A 21,939-nucleotide genomic window follows, 5' to 3' on the forward strand; every position below is an offset into this window, starting at 1 on the left:
ATAATTTCCATAATTAAAAAAAAATAGACCTCCCGTGCCAAGCGCTGGTGAGTGTGGTGAGTGGAGCAGCTGAGTAGGAATGTGAAATGGTACAACCACTTTGTAAAACAGTCCGGCAGTTTGTTAGGAGGTTAAACATACACATATGACTCAGCAATCCCACTCCTAGATATTTTCCCAAGAGAAATAAAAGTATATGTCCATACAAAGTACATGAGTTTCATGGCAGTCTTATTTGGAATGGCCATACACTGGAAACAAGCCAAATGTCCATCAATAGGTGAATGAATAAAGAAATTGTGGCCTGTCTTTGGAATACAACTCAACAACAAAGAGGGATGAACAGTTACAAAGCAACAATATGAAGTGGATCTCAAAATAATTATGCTGAGTGAAGGCAGACAGACAAAAAGAGTTCATACAGTATTATTCCATTTACATAAAGTTCTGGAAAAAGCAAACTAATCTACAGAGACAGAAAGTAGATCAGTGGTTATCTGGGGAGGGAAGGTGGGAATGGTAGAAGGAAGGATTACAAAGGGGCACAAGAAAACTTTTGGGGGGTGATGGATAAGTTCAGTATCCTGACTGTGGTAATGGTTTCAAGGGTACAGTATACACATATCTCAAAATGAATCCATTATACACTTTTTTTTCAATTATACACTTTAAATGTTGTCGTTTTTCATATGTCAATTATACCTCAATAACGCTGTAGATAAGTTTGTTTTTTAAAAGAAACTTGAATGGGAAAGAAAGGAAAGTTGGTGGAGGGAGCTTCAGGGTCCAGAAGGGCTGTGTTTTAGGATGGAAGGGACGTGAGCCCTGCTTTGGGGCTCCTGGGGGGCCAGGGGTCTGCTGAGCCTTCCTCGGGCCCACAGAGAAGGAGCCTAGGAGAAAGACAAGTCCTGAGCACCTGAGCGAGGGGAGACAGTGTCCTGAAGGCAGAGGCGGACGCGGCGAAGGCTGTGTGTGGGAGGAGCTCTGGGAGAGGCGGGGAGTGGAGGGTGAGAGCATGTCATCTCCCCACCCCACCCTCCCTCCAGCTCCTACAGAAGTGTGGGGTGACTGTATGGGAGGCTTGTGTGCTACAGAACCAGTGCTCCAGGTAAGAGGGGCCCAAATCATCTTAAACAGGGAGGGTGTGGGAATCATACAAATGGAGAGTTCCCAGAAACCAGAGGTGACAGAGACTATGGCCAGCTGTGGAGCAGAGAGGATTTTGCAGAGGGGGCCATGGCAGGGATGACAGAGCTGGGCAGAAGGCAGAGCTGAAAAGTGCAGGGCAATGCCATCCAGCCAGGTGCACAAACGACGTCCCTGGAGTTGTGCAACACAACAGTCCAGAGAAAGTGTGGGGAATGCAGCACAGATCTCTCCAGGGGAGTCAAGTATCCACACTGACTGGAAGGGTAGTGAAGGTAACCACAGATGGCCTGGCCTGGTAGACCAAGGAGCCTGGGATGGATGTGTGGGCAGCGGGAGCCACTGAAGGTTTTTGAACTGAGGAGTGACCCCATGAGAGCAATGCTTCAAAGACCCTGCATCTACCATGCTCGAGACTGGCTACGGCTCACCATCACCTAGGCTCAAGTCCAGGTCATGAGGATTCGGCCTCAGGGCCCCCATGCTGGAATCCTGGTCTTTTCGTTCTTTTTTCTTTTTTTAAATTAATTAATTAAATTTTATTTATTTTTGGCTGCATTGGGTCTTCGTTGCTGCGCGTGGGCGTTCTCTAGTTGCAGCGAGCGGGGGCTACCCTTGGTTGTGGTTCATGTGCTTCTCATTGCGGTGGCTTCTCTTGTTGCCGAGCACGGGCTCCAGGCGCGTGGGCTTCAGTAACTGTGGCTCCCAGGCTTCAGTAGTTGTGGCTCGCGGGCTTCAGTAGTTGAGGCTCGCGGGCTCTAGAGCACAGGCTCAGTAGTCGTGGTGCACGGGCTTAGTTGCTCCGCGGCATGTGGGATATTCCCCAACCAGGGCTCGAACCCGTGTCCCCTGCCTTGGCAGGCGGATTCTTAACCACTGCGCCACCAGGGAAGCCTGGGATCCTGTCTTCTCATACCATGTTTTCTGCCATGACCCCCTTCCTCAAGCCCTCCCCTAAAGCCAGACCACCTGACCCACTCTCCCCTGGGCACACAAAACCACTCTCTGACTCTGCTTATAGTATCCGTCCACTCAAATGCTGTCCTTTCTTCTCCAACCTAAAGATCTATCCACTCTGACATTCATTCATTCATTCATTCATTCATTCCATATCTACTGAAGGTTCACTGTGTGCCAAGCCCTCAGCTAGGCACCAGACACAGCACTGAAAGACAAAGTCGCCACTCTCATGGAGCCAGATGTGCGGGTGGGGAGGGTAGGAGACAGACAATAAACACAGAAGCAATGGAGACTTCCAGATGTGAAGTGTTAAGAAGTAAACAAAGCAGGGTGATGGGAGAATGAGGGGCTGGAGAAAGGGCTGGCCTACATTAGAGAGGGTGGTCAGGAAAGGCTTCCCAGAGAAATGAGTGATGAGGAGGTCCCAGTTTTGCAAACTATCTGCAAAGACTCAGGGAAGGGTGTCTTAGGCAGAGGGAAGAATAAGTGCAAAGGCCCTGAGTCGGGAATATGCTTGGCTCATTCAAAGACCAAAGGCAAGTCATGTGGCTGGAACAGAGTGAGCCAGGAGGAGGGTGATAGGAAAGGAAGTCGGAGGAAGGCAGGGGACAGGACATAGAGCTCTGCAGGCCAAGGAAGCAGTCTGGGTTTAGTCCAACTAGAGGGAAAACCCAGGGAGGGTGGTAAACAGAGAAGGGTCATGCTGATTTGTGCTTTAAAATGACAGCTCTAGCTGCAGGGTGGAATGGGTGGCCCTGGAGGGAGAGGGGCAGCAAGGCTGACCTTCCACCTCCCCCTGGAGAAACCTGCCCTAAATACCTCCCTGTCCATTCATTAAGACAACACTCAGTGAACGCTAACCATGTGCCAGCCCCACCTCCCGCCTAGGCAACCCTGGGCAGGGGCGTACGTCACTGCGCTTCGGTCTCCTGGCTTGTACACAGGGAGTCGTGAGAATGAACAGGTTAACAGACATAATGTCTCAGAAGAGTGCCATCCTTAGGGACGGTGGGAGGGAGGGAGACGCAAGAGGGAAGAGATATGGGGATATATGTATATGTATAGCTGATTCACTTTGTTATAAAGCAGAAACTAACACACCATTGTAAAGCAATTATATTCCAATAAAAAAAAAAAAAGAAGAGTGCCATCCCATAGTAGGTACTCAAGAACTGTTTCTTATCATGATCGTTATTATTACTCTGTGTCAGTGATGAGCCCTCTCTCTGGATGTCTTCATTGTAGCTGCCATTTATTTTAGACCTCATCGTAGACTCTCCTGACAGACCCTCTTGGTTACTGAGCTCTGGGGCTATTTAAATCTTTGTATGCAGGCCGTTGGCAGTGGCTCCCACTAGACTGAAAACTCCTTTTACTATTAACTATAAACTTAAAACTCCCTTAGTGCCAAGGACAGAGCTCCGCTCATGACATTTGTTGGATAAAAGATGGAGGATGAAAGATAGAGGAGGGAGGAGGGAGGAGGGAGGAGGGAGGGAGTCCTCTGCCTTGGGCCTGGCCTGCCTGCAGGGGCGGGATGAACGCCTCTGGGCGCGGAGGATGTTGTTCTTACAGCACAGCACCTGTCTGGACCACAACAGACCCCCTTTCCCCTGGTGCCACCAAAAGGTCCTGGGGGCCAGGGAGACAAGGTCCAGGGAAAGGCAAGGACATCTGGAGAAGAAAGGGGAGCAGTGGCAGAGGAGAAGCAGGAGACAAAAGAAGGTAAAGAAAAAGGGACACATGTGAGGATACAGCAGAGAGCTTAATAACCGGGTCCAACTCTGAGCCGGGAGAAGAGGGACCAGGATGATGGACTCACGGTCCCTCTGTCCAGGGCAGCCCTTCTGGGTGGTGGAAGGATGAATACAGAACTAGTGGCTGAAGCCAAGGTGCTTCATGAGAAACAGGTGGCGTGGAAACAAGTCCAGAGGCCCCAAGGAGGAGTGGCCACCGCTGCCTGACGGTCGAGTGACAGCCCAGGTGGAGCTTGTCTGCAAGGGGGCAGTGAGGGGTCACTGGGCCCTGCAACAGGCCCCAAGCAGCCCCTGCCTCTGAGTCCTTGTCTTTCCTCTGCACTTCTGCCTGGTGAGGCTCTGCCCAGCATCCACCAAGACCCCTGTCAACGCCCCTCCTGCCGGAGACCTGACCCAACAGTGTTCATCCAAGTGCCTGTGCTGCACACTGAGCCCCTGACACGCATTCGCTCCTGAATCCTTAGGAAAGACCAGCGAGGACCCTGGTTCCAGTGCGCCAGGGGCATTCACAGAGATGTCCCGCAGAGATTTGGGGGTCTGTCTGACTGCAATGTCAGGACCCTTCCCTAGGGAGTGACTCTCTCCTGTGCTCACCCCATCCCTCTCAGCTTGCCCCTCATTACTACCCATGTCCAGCCTGGCTGGTCATGGTCAGCTGAGAAGTGTCTGACTCTCCCACCCCAGTGGAAACCATAGGAGGCCAGGGCCACTGGACCTGCTGAGCCGCTCCAGCACCCGGTGGGTGCTGAGGAGACATTGTGGGGCAGGGTACCGGGGATTCATGAAAGGACTCTGTTGAAGGCGTGCATCAGTGGTCCTCAAAGTGTGCTCCCCAGACCAGCAGCAACAACGTCACCTGGAAGCAGGTGAGAAATGCAAATTCTCGCCCTATCCCAGACCTGCTGAATCAGAAACCCTGGGATCAGGGCCCAGCAGTTTGTTTTATCAAGGCTTCCAGAGTATTCTGAAGCATACTGAAGTCTAAGAACCACTGGTGTACATTATCCACCCACAAAATGTTCTTAGTCGAGTTCACACTTAGGTTTGTCAGCTTAACTCTCTGGAATTAGATAGCTGTTCCCAGCAACCCCAATCCCAGGGATCCTCTCTCGGGTCTCCAAAGGGGCTCGCTCAGCCATTCTGCCTTGTGCCAGCCCCTCCTCACCCCTCCTCCTACCATCCCCCCACAAAGGAAAAAGAGTCAATGTCCTTTAAGTAATAACAACGTCAGAGTGCATGCCGCCCCACAAGGGCTCCCCGGCTGCCCTTTTGCTCTTCCCCAGATGCTGACTTCATAATAAAGAGCAGCCTCCAAGGTGGCCTGTGACCCCATGGGTGTGTGTGCGTGCGCACACACACACACACACACACACATACACACACACACACACACAGCCCCCATACTCTGTCTCGTCAGTGGGCAAAGGCCGGGGTGCCGAGCAGGCTCTTTTGAGACGTTACCTTCTGAACGTCCTATTCCCCCACCCTCGGGAGGAAAATTACGACTTTCTCAGGGAGGAGTTTTTTCTTTATTTTCTGTGTTTTTCCTTCTCCCCTCGTTCGGCACAGAGCACTAATTTATGACTATTTCCCCGAGTCCACTGAAGTAAGAGGGTAATGGCTTTCACCATTTGCTCTCTCTCACCTGTCATTCACTGCCGGCTACCTGACAGGACTGCAGACAATGTTCCAATCACAGGGGCTGCTTTTTTTCCCAGGGAAGCAAAGAATTCATAGCGGCCGTGGGGAGAGTTATTTCATTCCTGGATGGAACAATGTCAGGTAAACAGCTGTAAAAAATCATAACCAGCAGGGCTGCCTCTGGCCTCCAGGGCCCCGGCTCTGAGCTGGCCCGGCTGGGGTCCGGGGAGCTGGGTGGCACTCGATGATTTAGAGCCCCCGGTTTCTATTACTCCATCGACTCCAGCCTCTCGACCTCGAGTAGGTCACGCTGGCTCTTTGTCCCTGAAGCGTTCTAGCTGCCACCTGGAGAGCAGGTTCTTTGTCCTCAGGGCCAGACACGGAGAACACTGGTAAAGAGCCCAGGTGTTTTCTCAGGGAGCCACCTGTCCCCAGCTGAGTGGCTATGGGCAGGGTGCTGAGGTTCAGTTGCGCATTTGAAGAACAAAGATACTGTGTACCAGCGCCGTCCAACCCAACGTGCAGGGAAAATGAAAACATCGTCTGTGCTGTCCCAGACAGCAGCCACTCCATAGTGCAACTACTGAACACTTGAAACATGGCCAGGGTGAAAGAGAAACTGAGTTCTATATTTTTATTTCATTGTAATTAATGTACATTTAAATAGCCACGTGTGGCGAGTGGCTGCTACATTTCGGACAATGCAGCATTATACTTTTCCACGTGCTTCAAGAATTTCATACTGACAGGAATGGAGATATGAGTATAGTATCCTCGTCCTAGGTTGTTGTGTGGATTGAATGAGATATTGCATATAAAGTCTTGGCCCCTAGTTGGCCCTCCATAAAGGACAGCTTTTATTAACTCGATGGGACTTGGTCAGAAGGACAGGAGAGAAGGAGATTTGAACTTGGGAGTGTTCAACTTTAACTTTACTTTCCTACCGTTAGTTTTCAGTTTAACTAGTCAGGACATCTAGCTGCCGCCAGGGAGGGGCACATGGGACACATGACCAGGGTCAGCAATCAATGGTCCACAAGAGGTTCTGCTACCCTGCACTATCATCCCCCTCTGCTCCCTCCATCCCTGACCCCTATTTCTCATTTAGCATCACCCAGAAGTGTAAAGGTGAACCGTTTGCCCAGGCTCTGGCACAGTGGGGCTGGGTGGAATTGCTTCTGGATGAGACAAGTCCTCATCACAGATCACTGGTGGGTCTCCTCTTCTCTGGAGCCAGAGCATACAGGAGATGCGGCAGGACGGACTGGGAGAATGACCATTTGACAATCGTCTAAAACCCTGCAGTCAGGGATTCACAAAGAGGCTGCCCCAGATTTCAGCCTTGACTCCACTGTTTACTAGTTCTGGGAGCACGGCACTTTAACTGTTTTCTCCAAGCTTCAGTTTCCTTATCTGCCACACAGAGACATAAATAACCCCCTGACAGGTTTTCATAAAGATTTGATGCAATAATGTGTACAAAGTGTCTCGTAGGTACTCAATAAATAACAGCTGTTATTACTATTGTCATTACTATTCTTCGGAGGTAGCAGAACACACTGGTTAAGAGGTCAGTTGCTAGGGCGGGACCATCCAAGTTCAAATCCCAGCTCCACCCCCGACCTACCAGCTATATGATCTTGGGCAAGTCACTGCAACTGTTTGCCTCAGTTTCCCCATCTATCTATAAAATAGAAATGATAGTAACCCTTCCTCACAGGGCTGCTATAAGGATTTAAAGGACCTTACAGCAGTTACTGACACAGAATAAGTACTACATGTGTTGGTGAAATTAAATATTCTAACAAGGCCTCCAAAGATAGGGTAGTGGGTGGACGACATCTACACTTTCCTCATAAGAAAGCGGCCAATGTAAGAAACCCCAGCAGGCTTGGGGTTTGACCTGTTGACAGCAGGACACTGCCCTGGCCGAAACAAAGGGGCAGAAAATGAGGAACTCCAACAAAAAAACTTCAACAAAACAGAGCAGTTCTAGCACAAAGACGCCTTGACCTCAAGGAGCCTGGCTCTCAGACACCCTGGGGACTTTACAACCACTGATGCTTTGTCACGAGAGAGTCAACATCCTGATTTATGGACGAGAAAACTCTGGCAAAAGAGCCGGCCAGTAAGAGAACGCTAATCGCCTCCACCGTCCACCCTGCCTTCCCCACTACTCACCCATCTCTCCCAGAGCCCAGAAGAGAGGCTGAGGAATGGCGAAGGGAGGCAAGGAGGGAGGGTGACCCTGTCCTCAGCCCTCATTATTCTTTTAATGGCATCAACTGCACAGAAAATAACTGGGAAGGAAAAGACAACACTTCTTGCCATCCGGGTGCACGCAGGCTGGGATTAAGCAGCTTGATGGTGTGCCAAGCTTAGTGCTGGGCATATGTCACATGTCCTATGTCACAGCCCATATGTCATCTCACCAAATGAGGGCACCAGGCTGGAGCAGGGACAATCACCCAGCCTCCCAGGCAGCCTGTCTTCTCAGTGCAGTCCCTGGTCTAATTTCAGAATGCAGCCTCTTTATTGCCACTTCTCAAATAGACTCAGTTATATTTATATTTTTGGAGCCAAAAAGCAGTACCACTTTTCTCATTGACATGTTTCTAGTCAATAAAGTAGGTATTCTAAGTTGTAAAAATATTCATTCTCCTCCCCCACCTTCACCCATGGCCCTCGATGAAGCTATTTTTATTTCAGATGGAGTGAAATGCAGCCGGTAAACATTTTAATTTTCCTAAGTTGGCCTTTAGGCAAAAGAGGAAGTGTTCCCCCTTAGATCCGAGGCTTTCTAAGTTCAGAGGTCTCACCCAGAAGGGCAGGTGCCACAGGTCCACGCCCCACCTGTGTCTTCTGGTTTCCTGTGTCCAGAGAGTGACGACAGGAACTGAGCCAGGCTCGGGGGCACCTCAGACTGTCAACATCTGAACAGCCTTTTGCTTTCTGAAAGCACCTGTGCAAGCAGGGGCAGGTCCCCAAGTGGGACAGGAATGACCATCCCTGCCACTGTGCTCCTGGTGGGGGCCAGGCCCTGTGCTCACCACATTCATTATTTCATTCAACAATCACAATAGCTCTGCAAAGTGCATGAGGCCAGCCCCATTTTATAGATGAGAAAACTGAGGTTCCCAGGGCTGAAGGATCTGCCCGAGGCCTCAGCATGTGCGGAGGCAGAGCCAAGCCTCGGAGCTCCCTCCTCCACAGTTCATGGCCTCTCACACTATGCTGGGAGTGCTCAGCCAGGAGCTGGTGATGGATGGCTAGACTGTAGGACAGCAGGTTCACTGGCTTCAGAAGCCACCCCCCTCCTCCTCCCTGCACAGACCCTGAAACATACCCTACCCCTGAACCAGATCCACGTCTCCTTGGGCAGGACTCCTTCCCAAGCAGGTGGTAGTGGGGGGGCACCTAAGGACGAAGCAGTTCCTTTCTCCTTAATTGACTGTAAATTGCTCCAGAGCTTTTAATGAAGGCCGTCAGGAGTAATTATGTCGCTGCTGCGCGGCCACTCTGTGTAAACACAAGAGGCGGGGGCTGAGGGCATCTCAGCATCGTGGGCATCTCGGCTCTGCTGTGCCTCCCCACCCCTGCAGACCCCCTCCTAATTCACACATCCGTTATCCGTTGATGAGCCACAGCTGAGGTGTAGAGAACACTGGTGGTGTCTCAGGCAGGGGACCTGCAAGACGGTCAGGCAGGCAAGAGGCGGGTCCAGAGAGCCCAACACGAGGCCCACAGGGCAGCCGCTACCAGGGCTGCGGGCCTGAGCTGGCCTGGATGACGGAGGATTCACAATAGACTCCAGAGCCAATTCCAGAGGCTGGGAAGCAACACAGGAAGGGGAGCGGTCGCAAAGTGTGGTCCCCAGACCTGCTGCAGCATCACCTAAGAACTTGCTGGAAATGCAAATTGTTGGGCCCCAAGCCAGACCTACTGAATCAGAAACTCAGAGGGTGTGGCCAGCAACTTGTGTTGTAACAAGTCCCTCAGGGGGTTTTGAACTACTAGTGGGAGGGAAAGAATGCAAATGGGAGGGGCCTGTTAGCCTCAGCTGACAAAGTTGGGGAGCTGAGGTCTGAAGAGCTGTGGTTTACTCAAGGGCAAATAGTGGGGATGGAGCCCGGCACTGTAGCCATAAGCCCCGGCTGGGGGCCAGACCGTCCAGTTCAAACCTTGGTGCTAACGTTTAATGGGCCCTTCCACTTTGGACAAGTCACAGACTTTTCCTCATCTATGAAGCGGGGGCAGAAGTGGCCCTATGGGCTGTCTTGAGGGTCAGGTGCATGGGAACCTGACACAGGGACTGTAAATTGTTTTTGTCCCAAGATGCTGCCATCACACTGCGAATCCCATCTTGTGACTGGGCACAGAGAAGAGGGAGGACCGAGGAAGAGATAGGGGCTGTGTTAAAAGAGACAGAATGCTGTTGCCGGCACCAGAATACCCCCACCCCCAGGGCAAGAACGGTTAATTATCTCTCTGGACCCCTGCCGCGGGGAAGCGCCCACCACCTGTCCCCCAGCTGCCCCTCGTGTGTTCAGCGAGTCTTCCTGTCACTTCCTCTCCTGGACGCCTCTTCCTCAGAAAAGGTTTTCCCAACCTAAGGGTGTCGCAGCCCAGGGGTGAATGTGCTCTTGGGCTGGGATAGACACTTAAGTCATTACACACAGAACGAGTGCCGCCCATGTGCCATCATTCCCTGTGTCAGGCTCCACAGGGGACACTGAGGAAGGAGACCATCGGTGCTCATTGCCAGCCTCCTGCACATTCCAATGACCCCACCTAACAAGCTTTAAGACACGGTCCCTGCCTTCAAAGAGCTCACAACCCAGTCTATACCCTGGCTTCACCCTAGCCGGTCCCCTAGAACACCGAGGGGCTGCCAGGGTGGTTGATCAGGACAAACGCCTGGGGTGACGGGGGTGAGTTGAGCTGCAAGGGCCCCACAGGGAGCTTTGCTCCCCAAACCTCACGCCCTTGTGTGTTAACAGCAAGCACGTCCCCAGTAGTTCACTGAGTCCCCAACTACGGACCGTGTTGATCTGCCAGGGCATCTGCCAGCCTGCAGAGACAGTGTCCCTGGCAATGGGACTGGGTTGCCCCCAGGGGTAACAGTCTGCCAGAAATCAATGAGATCTGTCCACAGGCTCTGGTCCACTCACCTCCATTCTACCTGCACTGTCCCAGGCAGCCTGGAGCCAGAGGCCACAGAGGAACCAGCAGGCGGGTACCACTGCCCTCACCCCACATTCTGGGGCAGCACAGGATGAACAAAGGGGGAGGAACAATGACCTGCACTGCAATGAAGCTGGAAGCCGCTTCTTGGTACCCAGGTGGGGCCAGTGGGGTGCTTGGGCCCCACCGGCACTGCTCACCCAAACGCTGCCTCCCTGCCCGTCAGGGCTGAGTTATCCCTGGCATAGGGTTCTCTGGAGAGCTCATAAAGCAGCTGATGCAGCGAAGCAGCTTCAACACTCAATAATCCCTCCATCTCACTCCGGTTGGACGCCAGCATATTCATCTTGAATTATCCTTCCAAAGGCCAAATCAATCCTAGGAAGTGCTAGGGCTGCCATCGCACACACTCCTGCTGCCAAGAGAGCCCAGGAAAGGAGGGCCCATGGGCAGCGCCATGACACCAGGATGTGGGGACAGAGAGAGGTGGCCAAGGAAGACCCCCTCACTCAAGGGAAGGGGCCAGAGGGGACAAGATTTTGAGGCTCTCATCCCCTCCATCCACTGTAGTATGAGGGCAGAGTGAGGAAGCTGAAGAGAGACCACAGATGGTGGGAGAGGCCTTTGTTCTACCCCAGGGCTAGAAGGTTCTCCTCTTCGCTTACCCTGATCTACCCACCTGCAAAGAGGCTAGAGTTCTGGTTGTGGAGGGAGAAAGACCTGGGCTTGAATCCAGCTCACTTAATGACTTGGGCAGGTGACAATCTCTCTAAGCCTCAGTTTCCTCATCTGTAAAATGCGCTGAATAACCACCTCCTTCATAGGGAGCTGTGAGGATTAAATGAGCAAGGCATGCAAAACCCTTGGGCACAGCACGTGGCACATAGGAGGGTGACCAGGAGTGAGCAGGTGGGAAAGTCTGTCCTGAGTCTGAGGGCTGACTACAGGAGCCGGGACCTCCAGAGTAAAACAGAGCACATTCAGGGGCAGGCTTCTGTCTTCAGACCCTGGACAGCGTCATGTGAAGAGGGACAGGCTGACTGCAGGGAACTCTGGGCACAGGGGGACCGAAGGAGCATCGGGAGGAGGCAGACAGCCCATGAGCAGGAAGGTGTGCTCACTAGCCGATGAGATGGGGAGCGCCCACCGCTGCAAGGGCCCACCCTGTGCCTGCACTACCTGTTGGCAGACAGCCCATGAGCAGGAAGGTGTGCTCACTAGCCGATGAGATGGGGAGCGCCCACCGCTGCAAGGGCCCACCCTGTGCCTGCACTACCTGTTGGCAGACAGCTGTGCCGAGTGCATGCCTGGTCAGGCTGGGAGGTGGGACCCGGGACCTCTGGGCCTCTCCCACCTGCAAAGCGAAAATGCCCTTGGAAGAGTAACACATAAACCACACCAAATATTTATGTGTTGGGCACAGTGGGCTTTGGCCACTTAAGGGTATCGTTCTTGTCCCCAAGCTACTTCTCTCCTAGTTGGGAAAAACACTAGTCAATGACAACAAAAATGGTTAGCATATATTAGTGCCAACCACATTTCTTAATGTCCAAGGTTAATTAACTTATTTAAGCCTATGAGTATACACTGTGTGACCATCACCCCCATTTTCCAACCAAGTAAACTGAGGCGTAGAGAGATTTAAGTAGCCGGTGATAACAGTCCACACTTGTTCCAGATGCAATGCAGGGCTTCTTGGAAGAGGAGGCACTTCAAGACAAATACCTCAATAAAAACAACATTTACATGGCAATTTAGTTTTCAAAGCTCTTTCTTAAAGCTTCCTGTGAAGTCAGCTGGGCAAGTATGATCAGCCCCATTTCCAGAGGAGGAAAAAAGAGGCTCAGAGAGGCTAAGGGACTTGCCTGTGGTTACAGAGTTAACAAGAGGTACAGCTGGGATTAGAACCCAGGCCTTGTGCCTCTCCTGCCCGTGCTTGGTGCCCTGTGCCCGGATGGGGGAGAGGAGGAAGGGGATGGCACCCAGATGAGGGGACTGTCAGGGAGATCCTTACACCAAAGGACAACTTTCCTGTGTCCAAACCCAAGTCCAGGGCTGACACAGAGACTTGATCTCCTATTCCGGACTAAGTTGTAGCTGGACAGTCAGGCTCACAGGTCCCCTGAGCCGTGTAAAGAACAGTCAGGGTGAGGGGAGTGATGACAAGTTCAAAGTCGGCTCTGCCTGCCACCGTCTCCCCAGCCAGCTGGAGGATTTTCAGCTCTTGTAAATCACACCTTCGGCTGGTTCCCAGAGAGCCCAAGTGTTCCTGGCTGGCTGCAAGCTCAGCACATCCTCGCCCAATGACACAGCTGAGCCAGGCTCATCTGCCAGCCCCCCAGCCCCCCTAAAGGGGGTGCCTGCTGCCTGGCCACAGCACAGCTGGCTGAAGCCCCCACCTCCTTAACTGCTGATCACCGGAAAAGGTCGTGGGCCCAGGAGCAAGCAACCTGGTTAATCTCACACTCTCATCTATTTCCCCAGTCATTTCTCAGCAATATTTACAACTCTGCACAGTATGTCCAGCAAGCACTAGCATATTCGGAATAACTGGGGAAGCAAGGCCCGAACAGGGAAATCGACTTGCCCAAGCTCACACAGCTGCATGGGAGCAGAGTCAGTCCTGGGACCTAGGCTCCTGCCCGAGTCCAGGGCCTGTGCTCCCAGACCAAGCTGTGCTGGCCACTCTCCCTTCTCTGGGAGAAGCTGCCCCTTCATCCAGCTCCTCGCTGGTGTGCACCCTTGGTCACTGAGACCCTTTCCTGGGTGACAGATTGAGGAAAGGCCCTCAAAAATCCTGAGGGGTGGCGGAGTGGGGTAGTAAGAGTGTGGATGTTGAAGACTGAATTCTTGGGATTCAGATCCCGTGGGCGCTTGGGCAGCTTGATTGAGCTCTCTGAGCCTGTAATATGGGGACCATGATAGAGCAGACTTCCCATCATCGCTGTAAGGATTCAATGAGATCATTCAGGTAACCTAACTAGTAAACCGCAAGTACTAAATGATTACTACTATTATTTTTATTTTTAACTACAACAACCTATTTCTGCCATCCAAGACACAACACAAGCTGCTTACCCCACTGCTGGTGGGCCTGGTCCACGGCCTTCTGAAATGCTGTTCCTGTGGCTTCTGCGTGTAAACCCAGTCACTCAGCGACACCTCCACTATGAACCTCCCCCTCTCCACACCCAGAATGAAGTCCTTCCTCGCCTGAGCATTAGCAGCACCCTGGAGCTCACACCTCCCACTTGCCTGGGGTGGGCTGGGCATTTACCATACATCCTCTTCTCCACTCCAAACCGGGGCTCCTTAAAAGCCATGACCCACACACAGAATCCCAAAGTTGTGGTTAAGTTGCACAGGCTTTGGGGTCAGGCAGCACTGGGTTCGGGCCCATTTCTATCCTATATAAGCTGTGTGACCCTGTGCAAATTACTCACTCTCTCTGAGCCTCTGCCTTCTCATCTGTAAAATAGGGATTATAAAGCCCACTTTCTCGGTCTGCTGCAAGGATTCAGTGAAGCAATGTGTATGAAGAGCTTACCTAGACACAGAGTAAGTGTGTAAATATAGTTGCCATTTTCCCAGTTGTCTTTAATGTGTGTGTCCCTACACTGCCCCCAAGCACAGCCTGGCACAGGTGTGCAGTGCAGACCATTAATGCCTGCCTGCACGACATGTGGCACATCACCGTTATCACTAGTGATATTATGGCCGCATCCAAAACACCCGCCCTACCTCCACCCATGTATCGAGAGGCAGTCCACAGCTGGGGCTGCCACAGGCTCCAGATGTGCCCAGGCAGGGGCCTCTTGGAGAGGCTACAGCCCAGCACCCCCCAAAAGGGTACTAATCTGTCCTATAACCCCCTTTGAGGGCCGATGCTGACCTGGAGAAACGCAGAAAGGAAGCAAGGCCACAGAGGCATCCAGGCCCTTCCAGAAGTCCTGTGAGTCATCCCCCACCTCCCAGAAGGAAGAGTAAAATCCCTGCTCTGTGAGGTCACCAGGAAGCCAGGGCCCCAGACCAGCTGGTCCCAGCATCTGATCACCTGGACAGATACTAGATCACCTCCTTCCTCCAAAACCTCACCCAGTATTGACAGCTTTAGGAAGCCTCTGGGCTACCCTCACTTCCCCTCCCTAAGCACTCCAACCCCAGATTGTGGCAGCTCTGAGACACCTGGAGCCCTTTCTCTAAACATCAAGTCCCAAGCTCACAGCCCACCAACCCAGGAGGATGCCCCTTCTTCCCTAGGCCCAGAGGAACCGCATACCTGCATGGGCAGAGCCCTCTTGAATTTCTTTTGCAGATGGTGTGAGAAGTTAGGGCAGGAATCCAACAGTAACTCTCTAAGGCCCTTGGGCAAGCTCCCCACTTGGGCCTCAGTTTCCCCATCTGTAAAGTGGGAGTGTTTGACTAGTGATCATCAAATTGTCCTATAGGAGGCCCTAGCTGTTCATTGCAGGCCCTCTGAGGATCCTTGGGTGGGGGGTAAAAGTGAAGGTGAGGAATACAGGCTGTTATCACTGTGTACCTCTAACTTTAACTTCAACCACAGATGGTTATTTCTCCTTAGCACTTATTATTGTCTCAGTCACTCTAATTTTGTCTGTATTGTTATTAGTTACTGAGCTACAATGCCTCTGTACAGGTGGCAGGCGGAAAAGCCCAAACCATGCTCAGAGCACACACCCAGCTGATGTTTGGGAACCACCCCCACTGGACTCCTCATATCCACGTCCCTCAATTCCTGTAGTTTTGCCACCAGCCCTTGCCAGGGAACTGCTTTGTGGGACAATGACCCCCTCTTCCCTGTGGTGGTCCTAAGGAACACTCCGGTTAAGGAAAAAATCATTCTCATCCTGTGGTTCTCCATCCTCTCCTGAGAGATGATTTCTTCCCTTTATTGAGACAAGGGAAGAGGGATACAGGGTAGGATAAATAGCCCCTCCCAGGGGACACCAGGTACAGAGAATGGTCCAGGAGAGACCCAACCCCCTCCCAGATTCCCCTCTAACCCTCCCCTCTTCATATCTGCTCCAGAGCCTCATGCCTGGACGTCATGCCATCCCTGAGCGTGTGCTGCCCACGCGCCCGCCGTTCACGTCAGCACCCCCGCATCTCCCACGCTGCGCCCAGCGGGACCCGCCCCTGTGGGGAGTCGTCTGCGTGCTCGTAGGCACACAGCTCCTCCGTCTACTGAGACCGCCGATGCGGGTCAGCCCACCTGAAAATTGCTCTCGCTGGGTCCAGACGAAACAGCTGGGCATTGATGGAGTTTGCAGAGAAATTAATCAGAGCCGTCTGGCAGTGGTGCCAGGCGCTGCCTGGGCCTGATGCATCCTAATGAATCCCGAGCTCCTGCCTTAACGGCTCCTGACAAGACTAATTTAGCTGTGTAGGTGATTAGTGTGGGCATTATCACCTGAATTGTGGCTCAAGACGCTTTGGAGGTCTGGGAGGGTCTGCCTGGGGATGTCGGCTCCATGAGCACCCACCTTGGCGACACATAGAGGGACCAGGAGCCAAGGGGAGGGGAATCGGCAAGACATTCAACATCCACTCAGCCTTTCATTCTTCCTTCATCCCTCTACTCATCCGACCAGCAACTGTTGAGGCCCACTTTGTACCAAGCACTGTGCTTGGCACAGAGGACATGTGCCAGGAGGCTCAGCTTGCTGGGCTGTATGGTGGACATGATGCCACTTCTCTGGGATTCACTGTGAGGCTCTGGTCGGAGGCTGGCAGTCAATAAACGCTAGCTAATAGTATCGCTCTACAATCTTATATTATACATAAATACCAAAATGATAATTAATTGTAACGTTGATATTAATTAAGATAATAAGTAAAAATGAACAGCCGATGGGGAGTTACACACAAATAACCATGATAGGACTTGCTAAGAGCTTTCACAGAGGTGAATTCAAAGCAAACAGAGGGTGGGGGATGGCAGAGGCTACGGCCCCTCCCAGGGCAGGTGACATCTGAGCTACACCTCGAAAGATGAGTAGGGATTCACCAGGTAGGGAAGCGGAAAGGGCACTCCCTGCCGAAGGGACAGCACGGGTGGGGGTGTGGCGGTGAGACAGAGGTGAGGTGTTGGGGTGCTGAGCGGGTCCCCGCAATGGGGAGCAGGTGAGCAGTGGTAGGTGACAGGCCATGATAAAGAACTCTCACTCCTTTCTCTAGGCACTTGGGAGGCCTTGGACTGGGGGTATTTAGAATTGGGATAGGAGGAGTGACCTTGGGACCCAGCCCCAAGGGACACTGTCCCCCTCCAGGACCTGATGAGTGAGGACTGGGGTGGCAACCAAGGTAGACGGACTAGATGCCCTCCACCCCCTCAGAACTCCTAAGTCAGCTTGGTGCCTCCAAGCCAGGTTTCATGCTGCTGCTTCTGTGCCCCTCCCTGGAGGCCAGCCAGGGCTCGGTGCCCCGAGCGTCCCCAGCAAATATGCCACATACAGCCTGGGGTGGGCAGGCAGCTGGGGTGATTAAAAACATGACCCTCGCACGGTGTGGGCTTTGCCATTCACAAGTGCAGGCACAAACAGCATCTGTGCCATCTGGGAGACATGCTCTCCTGGGCGCTCTCCCTGGGCAGCCATCCCTGTCATCACCAACACCTCACTCCTGACACCCTGGGGAAGGGGCGCCTGGCCTGAGACTCCAGAAGGATGGTGAGCCGGCATGGAGCCAGCCCCAGCCCCTGCCTTGGAAGGTTCCCCCCGCACTCACAAACTCCAGACTTCACTCCTCCCCCAAGGCACCTCAAGCCCCAGGCATGAGCCAGGCACAGGGAGTTGGGGGGGGGGGGTGCCCAGGGGACACAGAGATGGCCCAGGCACCTGGAAGCATTCACAGGGCAACAGGGGAGACAGATGAGCAGCTGAGTAATAACAGCAGTGCGACTGGGACTAATAGAGAAGGAGGAAGCAAAGGAAGCAGCCCTTGAACCCCGCCTGGAGAAAGCCAGGAAGGCCACACAGAGGCGGCGGCATGTGAACCGACTTGACTGACCAACGGAGGTTCATCGCGTTCCAGGCAAAAGGAGCAGCAACCGCAAAGAGCAAGAGGTAGGAACTCGTCTTTCATGCTCAAGGAACTGCAGGGCGACTGGTGCGGCTGGAGTGGAGCGAGCTGGGGGTGTGGGGAAGGAGGTGAAGTCTGAGTGGTAGCAGGGCCTGGACTGCAAACAGCCTCGATGCCATTTAAGAACACGGTTGACATTCCAGGTGGGTGGAGGGACTTGAGCTGACCTTGTGACAGGCTCTATCTCAGGTTGGAAAGGACCCCTTGACCACTTGGCTGGGAGGGTGAGAAAGGCTGCAGCAGGGCAGAGGGAGCAGGGGGACCGCTGAGACCATCGGGAAGCTGTTGGGATAATCCAGACTTGGCCTGTGGTGGTAGGAGGTGAAGCGGTGAGAAGATTCTGGAAATATTTTGAAGATCAAGCCAAAAGGATTTCCTGATGAACTGGATATGAGGTGGAGGGGGGAAAGGGAAGAGTCAGGGAAGACCCCAAGTTGCTAGTCTGAGCAACTGGAAGGATGGAGTTGCAACTAACTGAGATGGGGGCGGCTGCAGGGAAGCAGGGGTTTGCAGGGAAGGTTGGGAGTTCGGCTTTAGGCTGAGGTTGACAGCCCTTGAGACATCCACGTGGAAATGGATGGAGAGGTGGTATATGAGTCTAGAATCTCTGGTGCGAGGAGGCCCAGGCAGAAGGTAGAAGCCTCAGGGCTGTCAGCACACAGGTAGTACCCAGAGCTGCCAGACTAGGCATGGCACAGGAGTGAGAGCATGGAGAAGAGACAGAGGAGCTGGGCCCCGCGGCCCTCCAGTGCCAAGAGGTCCTGGAGAGGTGGAGGAACAGGCAAAGGAGACTGAGAAAGCACAGCCAGAGGTGATGTCCTGGAGGAAATAAAGATAACTGCTGAAAGGCCACAAGGCCTGAGGATTAACGGTCAGCTTTAGCCACAGGGAGGTGGTCGGTGATCTCGACATGAGCAATATTGGTGGCGTGTTTGGAGTGGATTGGGGAGGGCGATCGGAGACAGCATCCCTGCACCCTGTCCCTCATCCTAAAGGTGACATGAGGCCATTCGCTGCCGACAGCCAGGGCCGAGGTTTGGGCTATGCCAGCCAGCCTGACCAGGCATCAAGTCTTCACTGTGCTCTTGCTCTGCCCTGCCCAGGCCGGGCTCTGCTGCCAGTGACGGAGGTTCACGTCTGGAGAAGACAAACAGGGACAAGGGGGACCCGGATGTTAACAGGCCAGGGGAAGGCAGAGCTACTTAATGACTTCATTTGGCTTCTGTCTTTTCCAGCTGGGAGATGGTCTACAAAAAGAACATCACGCAGAGGGAATTGGAAGCTGAGATAGGAGGAGATAGAGATGGAACATGCAGCCTCCGCACGGGATTTCAGATGGCTGGGCCGTGCCCTCCCATTCTGTTCCCCAGCACGTGGCCGCTGGCCCGCGGTCGGAAACTGCAGCAAAAGCATGAAAAATGGAAAGGCTCAGAAGGTTTGGGGTGAATGAAAGTCCCAATCTCTAACCCAGGAGAGCACACTCACAGAAACTACATTCTGACAGAGCCTGTAATCAAACTCTACCTTCCATTCTTAAAAGGAATTTAAAAATGAATTAAAACACCTAAGACACTGCCTCAAGTACTCAGTAAACATTGTTAGTATAATAATATATATTATATATATATATATAGTATATCATATGTTATGTTATCATTATTATTCTGTAAGGCTCCAGTGGTCAAAATTAGGTTCAGTGGGTAGTAGTTGCAGGGACAGGTTTCATAGTAACATTAGGAAGACTTTTTCATTCCCAGAACTGTCCCCACAGCACAGAAATGAGCAGCCTGGTAAGATCATGAGTTCCCCTTCATTGGAGGGTCCAAGCAGAAGCCGGATAATCTGTCCCAGAGCTGGAAGTTTGTTCTGCCACAGCTCTGACCTCCTCCTCTGGTAAGCTGACATTTTCAGACTAGTTTGGTCTCTGGCTCTAGGCACTGGTACCAACCACCCCACTGGACCCAGCTCACCTATGTGCTTGTCTGTCCCCCTTGCAAGCCCGTGGCTGGCAGGACAGTCCAACCAGCCATCCCTGGGACACACATAAGTTCTCTTTTGTGTAACAACAAAGCATTCCAGGTGTGGAAGCTTTGGAGTTAACTATAGTGTATGTATACAGCCCAGCAATCCAGAAGGGAGACTATTCCATCCCATTTTACAGTTTGGAGCACTGAGATTCAGAGAGCAAAGGGTTAGTGAGAGGCAAGCCTCAAAGTCAAGTCTCTAGGCCACCCCATTCCACATGGCAGGCAAAGGGCCAGTCTCCTTGACAAGCTGTTTCCACCCTTACCCTCACCCTGGCCACTGCTGCTGGTCAGAGGTCTGCACCCTGCTTTGTCCACGTGAGTCCATATGCACCCTCTGAATGGCCCAGGGCAAGTAGGTGACAGCACTCAGTGGAGGTTTCCAGGGCTGTGTGACACCCTGGGCTAGCAGGACTGCGCCAGCTCAAGGCCACTGGGCCCATCTTTCCAATGCCCTCTCATTGGTGAGATGGGGAGATAGAGGCCCAGAGAGGTGAGGCACTGTGCCCAATGCCACACAGCAAGGAACAGAAACTGGGCTCATGACTTTCAGGGCAGGGCTGTGCTGCCCCATCCTGATGCAAAAGGAAGGGAGGAGGCCAGGAAGGTGCGGTCCAGCTCAGCACTGACCCCTGCCCAGACAGATGAGCAGAGCTGTCTTCCAGCTCACTGAACCCTCTCTCATTCCTGTGGCCTCCCAGAGCCAGGGATCAACCCCCATTACATCAGATGGACACCCCCGCTGTGACTGCCAAACACAGCCATAATGGGGCTGAGTCCTGGGAGTTACTCCTGGAGGCCAGTTGATGCCCACGTTTGCAAAAGACAATCAAGAGCCAGAGCCAAAGGTAACTGGAGCAAGGCCTGCTGGAGGGCTCACTGGGGGCGTCCAGCCCAGGGCGTACCACTACCAGCACTGGCCGAGCAATAGCCACCCCACCCAACCCCGTCACCCTCCCTGCAGCACAGGCCTCTGAGAACCCCACACTCAGGGCGGAGCGGGGCAAGGCAGGGCCACAGATGGGGTGACGGGGCTGGCGCCGCTCACCTGAGGGGGCTTCGCCCCTCCCTGCCAGCAGCCCCGCTCACTGAGTGGCTGGCCACACCTCTGCCTCAGGGGCCTGCCTGTCCCAGATATATTGCCTCCACCACAAAGGAACCTCCAGGAGGATGAGGTTCAAACAGACGCTTATAAAAAGCAGCCACAGGAAATAGTGTGTGAAGCAATGGAAAGGACCTGTTCAGGACTCTGCTCAAGGGCCACCGCCTCCCCCTAACCTCTCCTGCTTCCTGCTGCTCTGCCCTGCCCCCAGAGGCACGACTCGTCCCCCTTCAATCCCCACTGGGGCTGAACCGGACAGCCGACCTAGCCTCTATTACCCGCGATGCTGACTTCTTTATCCCTCCGTCGAATTCCTCTCTGAATCCACAGCACCCAGGCCTGGCACAGGGGGCACCCCATCTATATCTGATAAACTGATGAATGAACTGGAAAAAGCAGAACCCCTAGTGGTGATAAACGCTGCTAACATTCATCTTTTACGGATCCACAGGCACTGGGCCCCTCTCTGCTGGCTCCGTGCCAGCCCCACGCCAGGTCTGGGCCTGCGGAGGAGCCAGGAAGAATCTAGGAGCCCACAAACACCACCCCCTGACCCAACTCAGAAGGGAGGAACCAGCTCAGCAGGGTCCCCAGGGGACTGCCGGCCATCCTCTCCACCCCTCAGAAGGTGAGCTAAGCCTCTGGAAGAACATTCCAGAGAGGCAATCTGCCTCCTTCCTGGACACTTCAAACACCCAGGTGCCCAAACACCAATCCCCAAATCCAGCCTCACAATGCTGATGCGTGGGGCTGCTAATCGTCAAAAGAGTGGTCACTTTCTACACAGTGGGTCCCCACAGCCCTAGACACAGAGTGTCACTGGGCCATGGGGACAATCCCCACAATAGTCAGAACACCTGCTGTGCCCAGCACCTACCCACAACAAAAGGAAGAGTGGAAGGAAAGACCTCTGCAGGGGGCTTCTCGCGTGCCCCTGCAAACAGCAGGGGAGAGTCTGGGGCCCACTAAGGCTCCCCTCTTCAAGCAGAGATTTTCTTTGAAGGATTTTGCATCTATGTTTGGT

The 21,939-nt window shown here is 53.2% G+C and overlaps 1 protein-coding gene across 1 annotated transcript in view; it reads right to left on the bottom strand.

Moving 5' to 3' along the window:
- Positions 1 to 21,939, bottom strand: part of CDH23 (cadherin related 23) — a 452,031-nt gene that overhangs the window by 372,802 nt on the left and 57,290 nt on the right. The window lies entirely within an intron of this gene.

This window comes from Balaenoptera ricei, chromosome 16, assembly GCF_028023285.1.
Source record: "Balaenoptera ricei isolate mBalRic1 chromosome 16, mBalRic1.hap2, whole genome shotgun sequence".
In the NCBI taxonomy this organism is placed as follows: domain Eukaryota; kingdom Metazoa; phylum Chordata; class Mammalia; order Artiodactyla; family Balaenopteridae; genus Balaenoptera; species Balaenoptera ricei.